This window comes from Spea bombifrons, chromosome 5 (genome assembly GCF_027358695.1).
Source record: "Spea bombifrons isolate aSpeBom1 chromosome 5, aSpeBom1.2.pri, whole genome shotgun sequence".
Taxonomy (NCBI): Eukaryota; Metazoa; Chordata; class Amphibia; order Anura; family Pelobatidae; genus Spea; species Spea bombifrons.
The window spans coordinates 11,547,518-11,560,111 of NC_071091.1; the positions used below are offsets into that span (position 1 = coordinate 11,547,518).

General features: G+C 39.2%; 1 protein-coding gene across 2 annotated transcripts in view; it reads left to right on the forward strand.

Annotated features, from left to right (window-relative positions):
- The first annotated feature begins 6,728 nt into the window (after positions 1 to 6,728).
- MKX (mohawk homeobox) overlaps positions 6,729 to 12,594 on the forward strand; it is a 51,087-nt gene continuing 45,221 nt past the window's right edge. For both annotated transcript variants that reach the window (XM_053468029.1, XM_053468030.1), the window contains exon 1: positions 6,729 to 7,023. The gene's annotated coding sequence lies outside the window, so the exon portion shown is untranslated. The remainder of the gene's footprint in view (positions 7,024 to 12,594) is intronic.

Sequence of the window (12,594 nt, forward strand, 5' to 3'; positions counted from 1 at the left end):
GTTGGCAAGTTTATAGGTACCTTGGGTCCAGATTGTTTTGCATCCCTTGAAACCGTTTCATTTAGCAGTTAGTGAAGTAAGAGAAGGCCTCACAAATCTGTCACAAAGACCCCACAGCAGACTATATATTCAGAGCGTCGTAAATGCTTGAGAGCTATATCTGTATAAATAACATTAGCGAGAATTTACATGAGTATTTCCTAGACTTTTGGACAGGATCATTCATTTTCGGGACACGTAAATCACTCTATCCTAGAATTGTTTATGTTCTTCACCCTTCTCATTGAGAACAGGTGAGTCAAGGGAATCCACGTTAGAAACTTTTACCTTAATACGTCCAAAGATGACAGTCCCATAAGCTACGGTTCTGCCCAATTAATATATTTTAAATGACAACCCTTAGAAAGTTCGTCAAACTGATCAGAAATCACATATCAGGCCTATTCTGGACTTTATTGTTCTATGTAGACAAGTTGCTGAAGAAGATGGGGTCACAAGGAGGACGCACATATTCACCACCGAGTTATTAGGAAAACTTCTTTTTAACGATAGTCCAGGGAAATGTTAATTTGTCTACATCAGTTTAAAGTAATGTAACAGTCCCTAATTGTCCTACTTTCAGGAGGTAGCCCATCCGCTTCCATGGAGGAGGTCAAGTGTTTTATATCATATTACGAACCAACAAGGAGATGAGTGATGATTATATAAACGTCTACTCAGAGATTTCTGCCACAGACAAAAAAAAAGAATAAGCAGTGTATTCGACTGACGTGGCTTTTGAAATGGCTTTTCTTACCTATAGGTTGACACACGTTAACCAACCCCTAAATAACCTCCCGTGCATGAAGTATGTTTGGCGCTGGTAGAGGACTTGTGTGCTATATATTTCAACCCAGTGGTCTTTTTACTTAAAACTCCTTTAAGTTGTGTATCTAGCTTGACCTTTGGGTACATACACATACATATACACACACACACATACAGTATATATGCATACACACACATATATACACACATACACATATATGTGCAAACATACATACAGTGAAGTGATGTCATTGTCAAGTGATGTCAAGTTGGAGAAATGATGGCACAGGCAGGCTGTTTGGGGGCACTGATAAGCTTCTTGGGGCAAAGGTGGCTTGGTGGAGTTGGGGGGCCCCGAGGCTATTTTCACACGGAGGCCTTGCGGTTTTACTTACACCCTTGATTCATCATGTTGCCTCATTCACATTTTTGCTGGGAACTCTTAATTGTCATTTGACAGGAAAGCAGACATTGATAGGTTGCTGTCATAGAAGCTGAAAGCACTTCTTAACATATTCTGATAAAACCTTTAGAGGAAAGAATAACATGACAGGTCTGCTAAGGTTTATTACTTAGAGAGCAATCTTCGTGTGTTAGAGGCAAAATATTTGTATTCTAGTGCACCAGAGGCATAACCCAATTGCTGATTTTTAAAAGGGTCATACATGGAGGCGAAGAAGAACATTCTAGGGATTGAAAACAGCCCTGGGACCTTATGTAGAGGCTTTAACTTTAATCTGTCCTTGGTTTTGTCTTAATTTTAGGATGGTTTTATGCCTATCCCATGTATGTTTAATTCCCCTCACTGGATTAGCCTCTACCACCTCTGGTGTGAGGCTGTTCTATTTATCCACCACCTCTCAGTAAAATAAGACTTTCTTACATAACATTTAAACCTCTGACTCTCCAGTTTTAGAATCTTGTTCTGTACTTTGTTAAATTCCTTTGAGTATTTAAATGTTTCTATCACATCTCACCTTTCTTCTTTCCTCCAAGGTAAATGAGACTGCATGAGATGTCACAACATGTTTAACATGTTCCAGTGCATGTAAATATACTCACAGGCTGTAGAACTTGTAAATCATAGTCTATGTATGTTATAGAACACACACATATTAATAACTGCTGCCCCCATCTGATCAAGGATAAGAAGTAGACTTTTGATGTTAAGTTGAGCAAGCTGGCTGGATACTGCATGCATAAAGCTCTAGAAATATTGCCATGAGCTGTTTTTAGATAAGATGTGGAGGAAACTCTAATACTAGACCAGATGGCTACTTTTTTTTTTGCAAATGACTGTATGAAAAACTCATAGACACATCATCACTTACTTATTCAGTAAATTCTCTAGAATGAAGGACATGGAGTCTTGGTGCTCCCCTGATGCCCAGATCTGAACACCTTCACAGCAGCATCTGATATATTGTGATGCCTTCCAGCCGGGAAGCTCCCTGTGCCAGTTCTTTTAGGTTAGAGGTTCAGGGGCATCAGCTCTCCAGATGTGACAACATTGCCTGCAAAGGAACTTCTGACCTTAGTGAGCATATCAATGACATCAAAACACACTTTGTTGAAGCAGACAGCGGCCAATGAACCGACCGGTGAACCAACCGATACAAAGTGATAGCCCAGTCTGATCTGATACTTTGTATACTGTTTGTATATATATTCCTACTACATGCCTTTCCCTGTTTCATATACAGTAAATACATAGACCGGTATATATAATGTGTGTGTGTTCCTGTGAGGACTCACTCTCCAGGGTATTGGTCCATGATGAGACAAGTCTAATCCCGAAGGAGTTTAGTTCTGCACCCCATCTGGCAATGATCTCCTCTGGAGTTATCCAAATACATGCAGATTTGCACTCAAACTAATTGTTACTATATACCCTCCCCACTCATTATTCATCCACCAGGATCAAACCCACTAGAGATTTCTGTACTACATCATCCCTACTACATCATCTAATCATATCATATCATATCTATCTACCTACCTATCTATCTATCTATCATCTATCTATCTATCTATCTATCTATCTATCTATCTATCTATCTATCTATCTATCTATCTATCTATCTATCTCTCTATCTATCTATCTATCTATCTATCTATCTATCTATCTATCTATCTATCTATCTATCTGTCTGTCTGTCTGTCTGTCTGTCTGTCTGTCTGTCTATCTATCTGTCTGTCTGTCTGTCTATCTATCTGTCTGTCTGTCTGTCTGTCTGTCTATCTATCTATCTATCTATCTATCTATCTATCTATCATTATCTGTTTACCTATCTGTCTATTTATCTCTCCATCTCTAATGTAAAGGATTCTTCTCCAAGGAGCTCTAACAGAAACTGTCCAGAATCTTTAGCACAACCAGCTTCACAAACGAAAATGATGGAAAGCTAAGGAAATGCATGTGATCGTGTAACAGACACCCGCTGGCACTCCACCTGCTGTGTGCTACAAATCCCATGACTCTCGGCCTGCCTTTTGCTTGAATGAGGATGATGGTAATCCTACTCCATAGCACAAGGCATGCCGGAGGCTTCCTTTCTTCTGCTAAACAATTCATCACAGAAAACTTTTGTTTTCGTCGAAAAAGGGCAAATCAGGAAAAATGTTCCAACTTTCCAACTTTTACCTTGTTTTATTAGAAAGCAAAATACAGCCTTTTCTGCAAATACATCAGGATAGCGGCACATCAGGATATCATATGTTTCAGAAAATGACAGGTGGCATTTTCAATATTATTATTATTTATTTATTATTATTATTACTAACACCAACCCAAAAAAAAAAGAAATTTGCACTCAAACTATGTATCACTTATGTGTTCTCTATAAAAATAAAATGAAACAACTTATTAGTCCATCAACAATGCAATAATTTAACCAATTAGTGTCAGATGGCTGCGAATCACTTGCATTCCACTCCATTCTAGACACAAGCACTTAACCTTTTCAGCAGAACAGTGTGACATCACAACTCATCTTAAAAAAAAAACATTCTCTATGTAACATAATTTAGCTGCATTTATCATGATCCATATTTGTAAATTATAGCAAGATGCTCGGAAGATTATAATGAACTAGATCCCCATCATATTGCAAAAACAGTTATTTTTCCTAGTATTCTTGAAATAATACATTGAAATAAAAAAAGATTATTTTGTGACCTGTCTGGATCCTGCGATCCCATTTATTCTTGAGTTGTCTGGTTGCTCCTTCAGTATACAGTTTTATCTTCTAAAAAAAATGTAGTAACTTTATTCTTCTCATTTCAGCCTGGCTCTAATTAGAGAAAATGCGATTTTCTTGCAGGACTGGATTCCAGAGAAGGACTGGAAAGCTTTGCAGTTCTGTGTAGAGCTCAGAGCTGAGACCTCTCTATATGGGAGATATACCCTGATTGCCTGCAGCTCCAGAATCTCTTTCCTGGTAGGATCTCATTCCTTCTGCCTTTCTTTTCTTCACAAACCTCAAGGATCTAAACCATCATCTAAGTTATATCTCTTTTTTTTTGTTGTTTTTTGTGACAATGGGAGACCTGAATTTTTAAGATTAATTCTATAAAAATCTAGAATTTTATACTCCCAAGAGATGAGATTTACCACCTAAAAGATAAAAAAATTAAGGTGTGATTCGAATTAATCGTAAAATGATTATTATTATTATTATTACTATTATTATTGTTATTACTATTATTATAATTGTTATTATTATTCCTATGATATAGAAAGGTTGATTTTAACAAAATGCCAACAATATTCAAAATCTAATTCGAGTAAATTTTTAGGTTAAAATAATCATTATTGTTAACAGTATTATTAATATCAATATTTGTGTAATAAAAACGAGAAGATTGCTGATTAATATCATCTTTTTTGCTATATGATAAATCTAAGAAAAATCTATTTTTTTGGTATGTTTAGAAAGGTATTCCATCTAAAAAAGATACTATTTTGTGCAGATCGTGTCTTTTTTCCATTAATTATACATATCATGCAATTACAAGAAAAATTAAAATGTTACCACTTCCAAGCGTTTTGATTTTGGAATAGATGACGAATTTTGGTTAACAGCAGACCAAAAAAATCTTCCAATGTGCACAAAATCTACAATTTGTATTAAAGGTTAATTTAATTAACAAGGGACACTTGTGTTAAAGGAAAAACAGGTATAAAATGGATTTTTATTGTTTCATGGGGTTTAAAGTCGACATTTGTGGGGATCTTAACATAAAAAACGAAAACAAATGTCCTTTTCATAATTCCCCAAAGAAATCGTAATTAAAAAGCTCTAAATTAATACATTTTGTATTGTGTAGAAATAAAAGACATATTTGTATAAAATACGGATACTTATGTTTTAGTCCTCTATTTGGTCAATGCACATGCCAACAGAGAGCCTGATGTGGCTACCTGTGTGCCAACCCTATGCCTGCAGGTGTGTGTGCCAGCAGAGAGCCTGTCGTGGCTACCTGTGTGCCAGCAGAGAGCCTGTTGTGGCTACCTGTGTGCCAGCAGAGAGCCTGATGTGGCTACCTGTGCCAGCCCTGTGCCTGCAGGTGGGTGCCGGGGCTCTGTGGCAGGGGTCTCGTCCAGCTTTAGCTGTTTTGAGTTCTGGGTTTAGTGTTGAAAGAATTAAGTTTAATGAGAAAACAAAGCTTTCCTCTGTAAATCGCCCCAAACCTGCAGGAGATGAGTCCAAAGCTAGAGACTTCATGACCAATGCAGTATTGTGCTGAGAGTGATAGGAGTTGCAGTGAAAGATTGCGTGATGTCTCAGCGACCCCTTCCGCAATTCCATTATTATCACTATGTGGACAGAGGAGGATGGGTGACCCCGGGGGAGGAATAAGTGACAGCAATAGCGCAATGCAAAAGGGTTAGATGACAATGAGTGACAGGTAGGACAATGTGAATGAGGGAGATGAGAGTGAGTGACAGCCAGCGTAAGGGGGTTAGATGAGTGTGAGTGACTGGCAGTGTAAAGGGGTTAGATGAGAGTAAGTGACTGCTATTGTAAGATGTTTAGATGAGAGTGAGTAGCAGGCAGTGTAAGGGGGTTAGATGAGTCTGAGTGACTGGCAGTGTAAGGGGGTTAGATGAGTGTGAGTTACTGGCAGTGTAAGGGGGTTAGATGAGTGTGAGTTACTGGCAGTGTAAGGGGGTTAGATGAGGGTGAGTGACTGGCAGTGTAAGGGGGTTAGATGAGGGTGAGTGACTGGAAGTGTAAGGGGGTTAGATGAGTGTGAGTGACTGGCAGTGTAAGGGGGTTAGATGAGTGTGAGTGAATGGCAGTGTAAGGGGGTTAGATGAGTGTGAGTGACTGGCAGTGTAAGGGGGTTAGATGAGTGTGAGTTACTGGCAGTGTAAGGGGTTAGATGAGAGTGGGAATGAGACATGCCCAGGACATTGCCTGCAGAGTGAGTGTGGCTCCTGCGATGAGAGGGTTAGTGGCCGGGAGGGCACTCACTGGAATGAGTAATAAGACTGTCTGCCCATCTTTTTGTGCACAGAACTCACATTCACAACAATGCAGTCTGTTTCATAGAGTAATGTTAGTGCAGAGAGATAAATGCTGGTTGCTATGGTAACTGCACCACATTTATCACGCGTTGTTCTTTATACATAAGCCCGCAGTGTTTGAGGATGGCCCGTTGTTTGCTGTCTTGGCCCCGTGGAGCCCGGGTATTCCCTTGTAGTGTATTCTCTGTGCAGCAGGGTTTGTACCTGATTTCCGTGCCCCGAACCAGCGAATAACAGAGAGTTAACATAACACAGCCCTCCTTACAGCGCTCAACACGCCTCCCCTCCCGGCCGCCCCGGAACCTGCGTTCGCTAGACGCGCGATGTTCACAGGCTGCGCTGCACAGCTGGGAAACATGAGACGCATTGTGTATGCGCATTGCGGGGCCCGGCAGTCCAGGCTCGGTAAATATAACAGAGGAGAGGCTGCCGCGGTTCGTGTGGTTAGAGCTGGGGATAGGGCAGTGGTGGAAACATGTGCTGCTGGCTGTGGGAATGGGAGTAGGAAGACAATCCGGATTAACTCCCATCCTGGCCGGACCCTGATCAGTGTTCTAGGTTTGGTTGAACATTCCAAGGGTAGAACCCTCTCGGAAAGGTCCTTTCCCGTCTGTCTTTGGAGTCTGGAACCAATGCTTTTGTACTAGAAGAAGACTTTGAGGAACCAACCCCACCATCACCAGGTCTGGACCTTTCATTCTCACGTTTTGATTGATTCCCCTATTATATCAAATGCATTTATTTAAATAATCAGCAAAAGCGGATCTCTTAATCATCATGGGGGGGGGGGGGCAAAAGCAAGAAGTGACCACCAGACAAAGCTGGAGACCATAATATAGATTCATCTTACTAGCCTTCTGATGCACAAGAAGTTGTAGGTTTATTTATGATGGGAGATCTCATGCCAAGAACATCTACATACATTGAGGGCAACAAGTAGCAGCACAAATTAGACTAATTACAATTCCTATCATGCTTATCGTAGGAATTGTAGTCTCCAGGTGGATGGACAGAGGAACTTATTCATGGTTTGTAGTTTTGGGTCGATAACATTAGGTATGGTGAGCTTGGGAGTGTGAGCTCAGGAGGACCCAGCTGTGATTGACAGAGTGGAGTGGGATGTGGATAGCTACAAGCATGTTTCATATAGGAAAGGAGAATTCTGAATGAATTTTCTGTGTATTTATGATGTGATCTGCTCTGGGGAAATAGAACTGCTGCTACTGCAGTGTGAGAGTTACTGAGACTGGCTGTGTAAGTTAATAGAGGACAGTGAAGCCCATCTCTACCATGTCTTCTACTTTCCCACCTCTACCATGTCTTCTACTTACCCACCTCTACCATGTCTTCTACTTACCCACCTCTACCATGTCTTCTACTTACCCATCTCTACCATGTCTTCTACTTACCCACCTCTACCATGTCTTCTACTTTCCCACCTCTACCATGTCTTCTACTTACCCACCTCTACCATGTCTTCTACTTACCCACCTCTACCATGTCTTCTACTTTCCCACCTCTACCATGTCTTCTACTTTCCCACCTCTACCATGTCTTCTACTTTCCCACCTCTACCATGTCTTCTACTTACCCACCTCTACCATGTCTTCTACTTACCCACCTCTACCATGTCTTCTACTTACCCACCTCTACCATGTCTTCTACTTACCCACCTCTACCATGTCTTCTACTTACCCACATCGATCATGTCTTCTGAATTACCCACCTCTACCATGTCTTCTGAATTACCCACCTATATCATGTCTTCTACTTACCCACCTCTACCATGTCTTCTACTTACCCATCTCTACCATGTCTTCTACTTACCCACCTCTACCATGTCTTCTACTTACCCACCTCTACCATGTCTTCTACTTACCCACCTCTACCATGTCTTCTACTTTCCCACCTCTGCCATGTCTTCTACTTACCCACCTCTATCATGTCTTCTGAATTACCCACCTTTATCATGTCTGATGAATCACCCACATCGATCATGTCTTCTGAATTGTCCACCTCTACTATGTCTTCTAAATTAAAACTTTGTTTATCGGAATACTATCAAACCAAATAATCAAATCCATTTCCTCCAATCCACAATTCTACGTGGAACTAACTTTTAAATTCCATTGAAGTGATACCTGGGCATGTCATGAATCATTAGGTAAAGGCAGATGTGTCAAAGTTCCAGAATCTAGGTTTCTTTCATTATTATTTCAATCTGAATGTGGATTAGAAAAAATAAAGAATTACATTTTCAGAATTAAAAATCACTATTGACTGATGATTGTACTTAGTCGTTACAACTTTTAAGAGATGTTAATGTATGTTTTGCTGAATATTTTATTACCTTGGAATAAAACCTGAGAGGTCACTCAGTATAGGTCAAGGAGATGTTCTTGTAGAATAGTGGAGAATTGAAAATACGTGTCTATGTAATGTACAGGGCAGACAAAGTCTGAATAACATCCCTGCAAATATTTATGATGGCCGGTCTTTAATGTTGCTCTGCTTCAATCTAAACATAGTAAACCGCAGTGAGATCCGGGGCTGACGTTGTAGCAGGTTGTTGATGGTAGAGGGTGAAGGAGGTTGACTGTACTGTGTCTGTCCTTTTAACACTGGGAGCTGTGTTATGCTCTTCCCAGGCAATGGAGTGATCAAAGGCATCGCAGGCTCCTGGTCTCATCTGGAGTAAAGGAAGTAATAACTTATCTCTGCATTTTCTAAGTGTGGGGAAACGCACGGACAATGACAATGTCCCATTACTGACTGGCAGGATTCACAGGCAGGGCGATAGAAAGCATACAAGGGATTAATGACAGGGATCAGAATAGTCTCCGCATTTAATTAATGTGGTTACTGATAGGAGACAAAGATAAACAGGAATAACTCTGGGACCAGATCATAGAGACTAACGTACTACAGATAGAATCCAGTGACCTACAGGTGGAACCAAATAATTTAAAGGTTGGAACCAGGGATCCATAGGTAGCAGTCACTTTACTAAAGAAAGTCCTCACTCACTTTGAGCCAGTAGCTGGGGCGCATAATGTTTACTCAGGATCAAGGAATAACCCAGTAACCCGGATCTATCTTACTTTAGAAGGGTGTTTCAGGAGTTCTTCTCTATTCCACAGCTTTACTTCCAGTGGTCCTTGACCGCTTCTGCATAATTATTACCAGTGAAGAATAAAACAGAATACTATGATCTGTAATCCGAGTAAAGGAATAGTAAATATGTACAGAAAATCAGTGATAGTTATAAATCAAAGCCATCATTGTCATCGGTGTATTAACACAATGTTGGCTACGATGAAGTGCCCTTGTTATATCAGAATATGTTTAGTATCTGAAGTTTTATCTGGATCCTGATTCCTTTGATACCAAAATTTATATAGCTGTCATCTCTCCACCCGTCGGATGTTTGGAGTCCAATGTAGGTCAACGTTTAAGAAACCCGTACGGCAGTTTCTCACATTTCATATGCTCCATACTCATACCTCATACTTTAGCTTTCATTGATATTTTAGCTTCAAATCTTACCAGAACAGAAATAATATTTCAAAATTAAATTCTATCTGCTTACCACACAATGATTTTCATACTATTCCAACCCATGGGAAGAAGCAATATTCAATAAGCGGGGTTACGATTATATTCAGCAGTAGAATTTGTCTAGTTGTGCCTTTTTTATATTGAATTAATGCAGCTAATAAACAAAGGTCTTAGTAGAGGTTCTAGATTTCTACCTTTCCAGTATTTAAAATAATATAATAAAATATAATTCTTATAGGCCGTATGCTGGCGGGAGCAGGACCTTCTTCTCCTTCTGTACCAGTGTATCTTACGGTGTGTCATTTACTGAATGTTACTTTTATATTCTCGCATATTGGAATAGTCTACCAGGGCTCTATAAAGAAATATAATGTAAGTTATAGGCTCCTGTGTTGTCTCGAGATAAGTCAGAGGCTTTGCGCATGCATAGACACGCAGTAGGGCCATTCCCAAACATTGCGGACATTACAAGACCTTTGCTTTACAGAATGGCAATGGAAACAGGTGATTTCTGCAGACACCGAGAAGCATCAACCCAGACTAGTTCAACGCACTCACATGTTCATTTACCGCACCATTATTTGTATGCCACGGACAGGCGTTACCATTGGCCAATGATAATGTGCCATAACCTAAAGTCCTTCTAACATGTAACAAAATGTAATAAACAAACTAGCAAACCTTGCAAAACTCAATATTTCTGGAAACGTTTTTATTCAAAATTATTCAATATTTTCCATTATTCAAAATATTGCTGAGGTAATTCTATTGGGGTTTTACAGTGTGTTGTGACAATATTAACTACTTTAGTACTAATTCTCTGAACTTGTTTATGTATACTTTACAATATTGAAAACACAATATAAAAAGTTTACTGGAAGTAAAAGACCCCCTGTATTATGTAAAACTAATAACGCAACGATTGTGTTTTGGGGATATAATTCTTATCTAGCATTGGTTCTATGGCACATGCTCTGCAGCATTCATATATATATATATATATATATATATATATAAATATATATATATATGCAGACGTATGTCTTTAAATTGCAGTGCCCTATTTACCTAACGTATCGGTTCGTCTTAGTCCTTTAGTTCTAGTTTTGTAATATCTTTTAATTATGTCTATTGTAAAAAACACTGGGTAATTTGTTGGTGCTATATAAATAAATAATTATAATAATAATATATATATATATATATATATGTGTGTGTGTGCAAATATATATTAAGCCAGAAAAAAAAGAACATTTTAGTATTATTATTTAATGATTTATATAGCGCCATCATATTCCACAGAGCTGTACAATTGTAACAATCATAAGACCTTTCCCAGCCACCTGTCTATTTATGCTTCGCTGTGAATACAATTCCTGCGAATCTATTTATTGCACGGCGGCCACCAATTTTCGCATCCCTTTCAATAAATTCAGATTTAGGGATTGATTAACAATTTAAGTAAAAATATGGACATGCACTCATGTAGCAGCTCATCTCTGCCACATTCTCTCCATCTTCATTAATAAGACTCTGAGCAGCACCCACATGTTCTGAAAACATTTAATGTCTGTTGCTTTGATGCGAGCTCTCCAGGAAAACAGAGAAACCCTATCGATAAAACATAATAGATGACAAGAGATATGTAAACTCATATATATTTATATTTATGTATATATATATATATACACTACCGTTCAAAAGTTTGGGGTCACTCAGCTGTTTTCATGGAAAACAAGGAAATTGCAAAATTGCAACAGGGGTTTCTAACTTAAACTTACACTTGGATCAGCGAACACAACGTGCCATTACTTACAGTTGTCTTTGACCACTTCTGCATAGGAGTGATGGGAGTGATAAAGGGCATTAACCCCGTCTGTGCTGTATTTCTGATCCATTTCATGTTATTTTCAAAAACAAGGACATTTCTACGTGACCCCAAACGTTTGAACGGTAGATGTATATGTGAACAAAGCTAGCAATCTACTTGTCTGATAGATTGCAGCCCTTGTAAAACTGGATTCATTATTATTTATTTTCTTTGCATTTGATTACCTCTCTCCCCCGCTTTTCTATTTAAAACAAGATCCGTTTGTGAAAATAAAGTGTTTTAGTGTAGATGAAGCAGTGCGCTATACAGAAATCTGTACTTTTTAAGTAGTTAATATGATTTGCTTTACAAGTTTCCTAAATCTGATTTCTCTAATCGAAAGGTATGAAACTGTCGTGAAAGTGTTAATTTAAACTCTGTGTTTGAAGGAGCATATTGTTGGACACTTCGCTTTAAATCCATGTTTGTCGCTCTGTTCGAGCATGTTAGCCGACACTACTGTAATGAAGTGAGCCCGACCAGAAGCCTTATTTTGAAATCAATGTTAGGCATAATCTCCCCGCATCATTTAACTAGATGTCAAACACCACCACTGCCGGCTCTGGCAGAGAACCCAGAATCTAATGTCAAATGAGGGGAATAAGGCTAATAAATTGCACAGGACAAATTGGCGCAGATTTTTAAACTAAATGCATCCATTTTGTTACTTGGCAGGTCAGTATCCCTTCTTCCTTGTTAATTAAAGCACTTGGAATACAGCGTGCGATATAAATGCTGCTTTGACTGTATACAAGGGGTTATATGAAAGAGTCATTCTGGGGCAAAGTGCTCCCTGCAGAGCAGGAACGTTCCACCGGTCTTCACG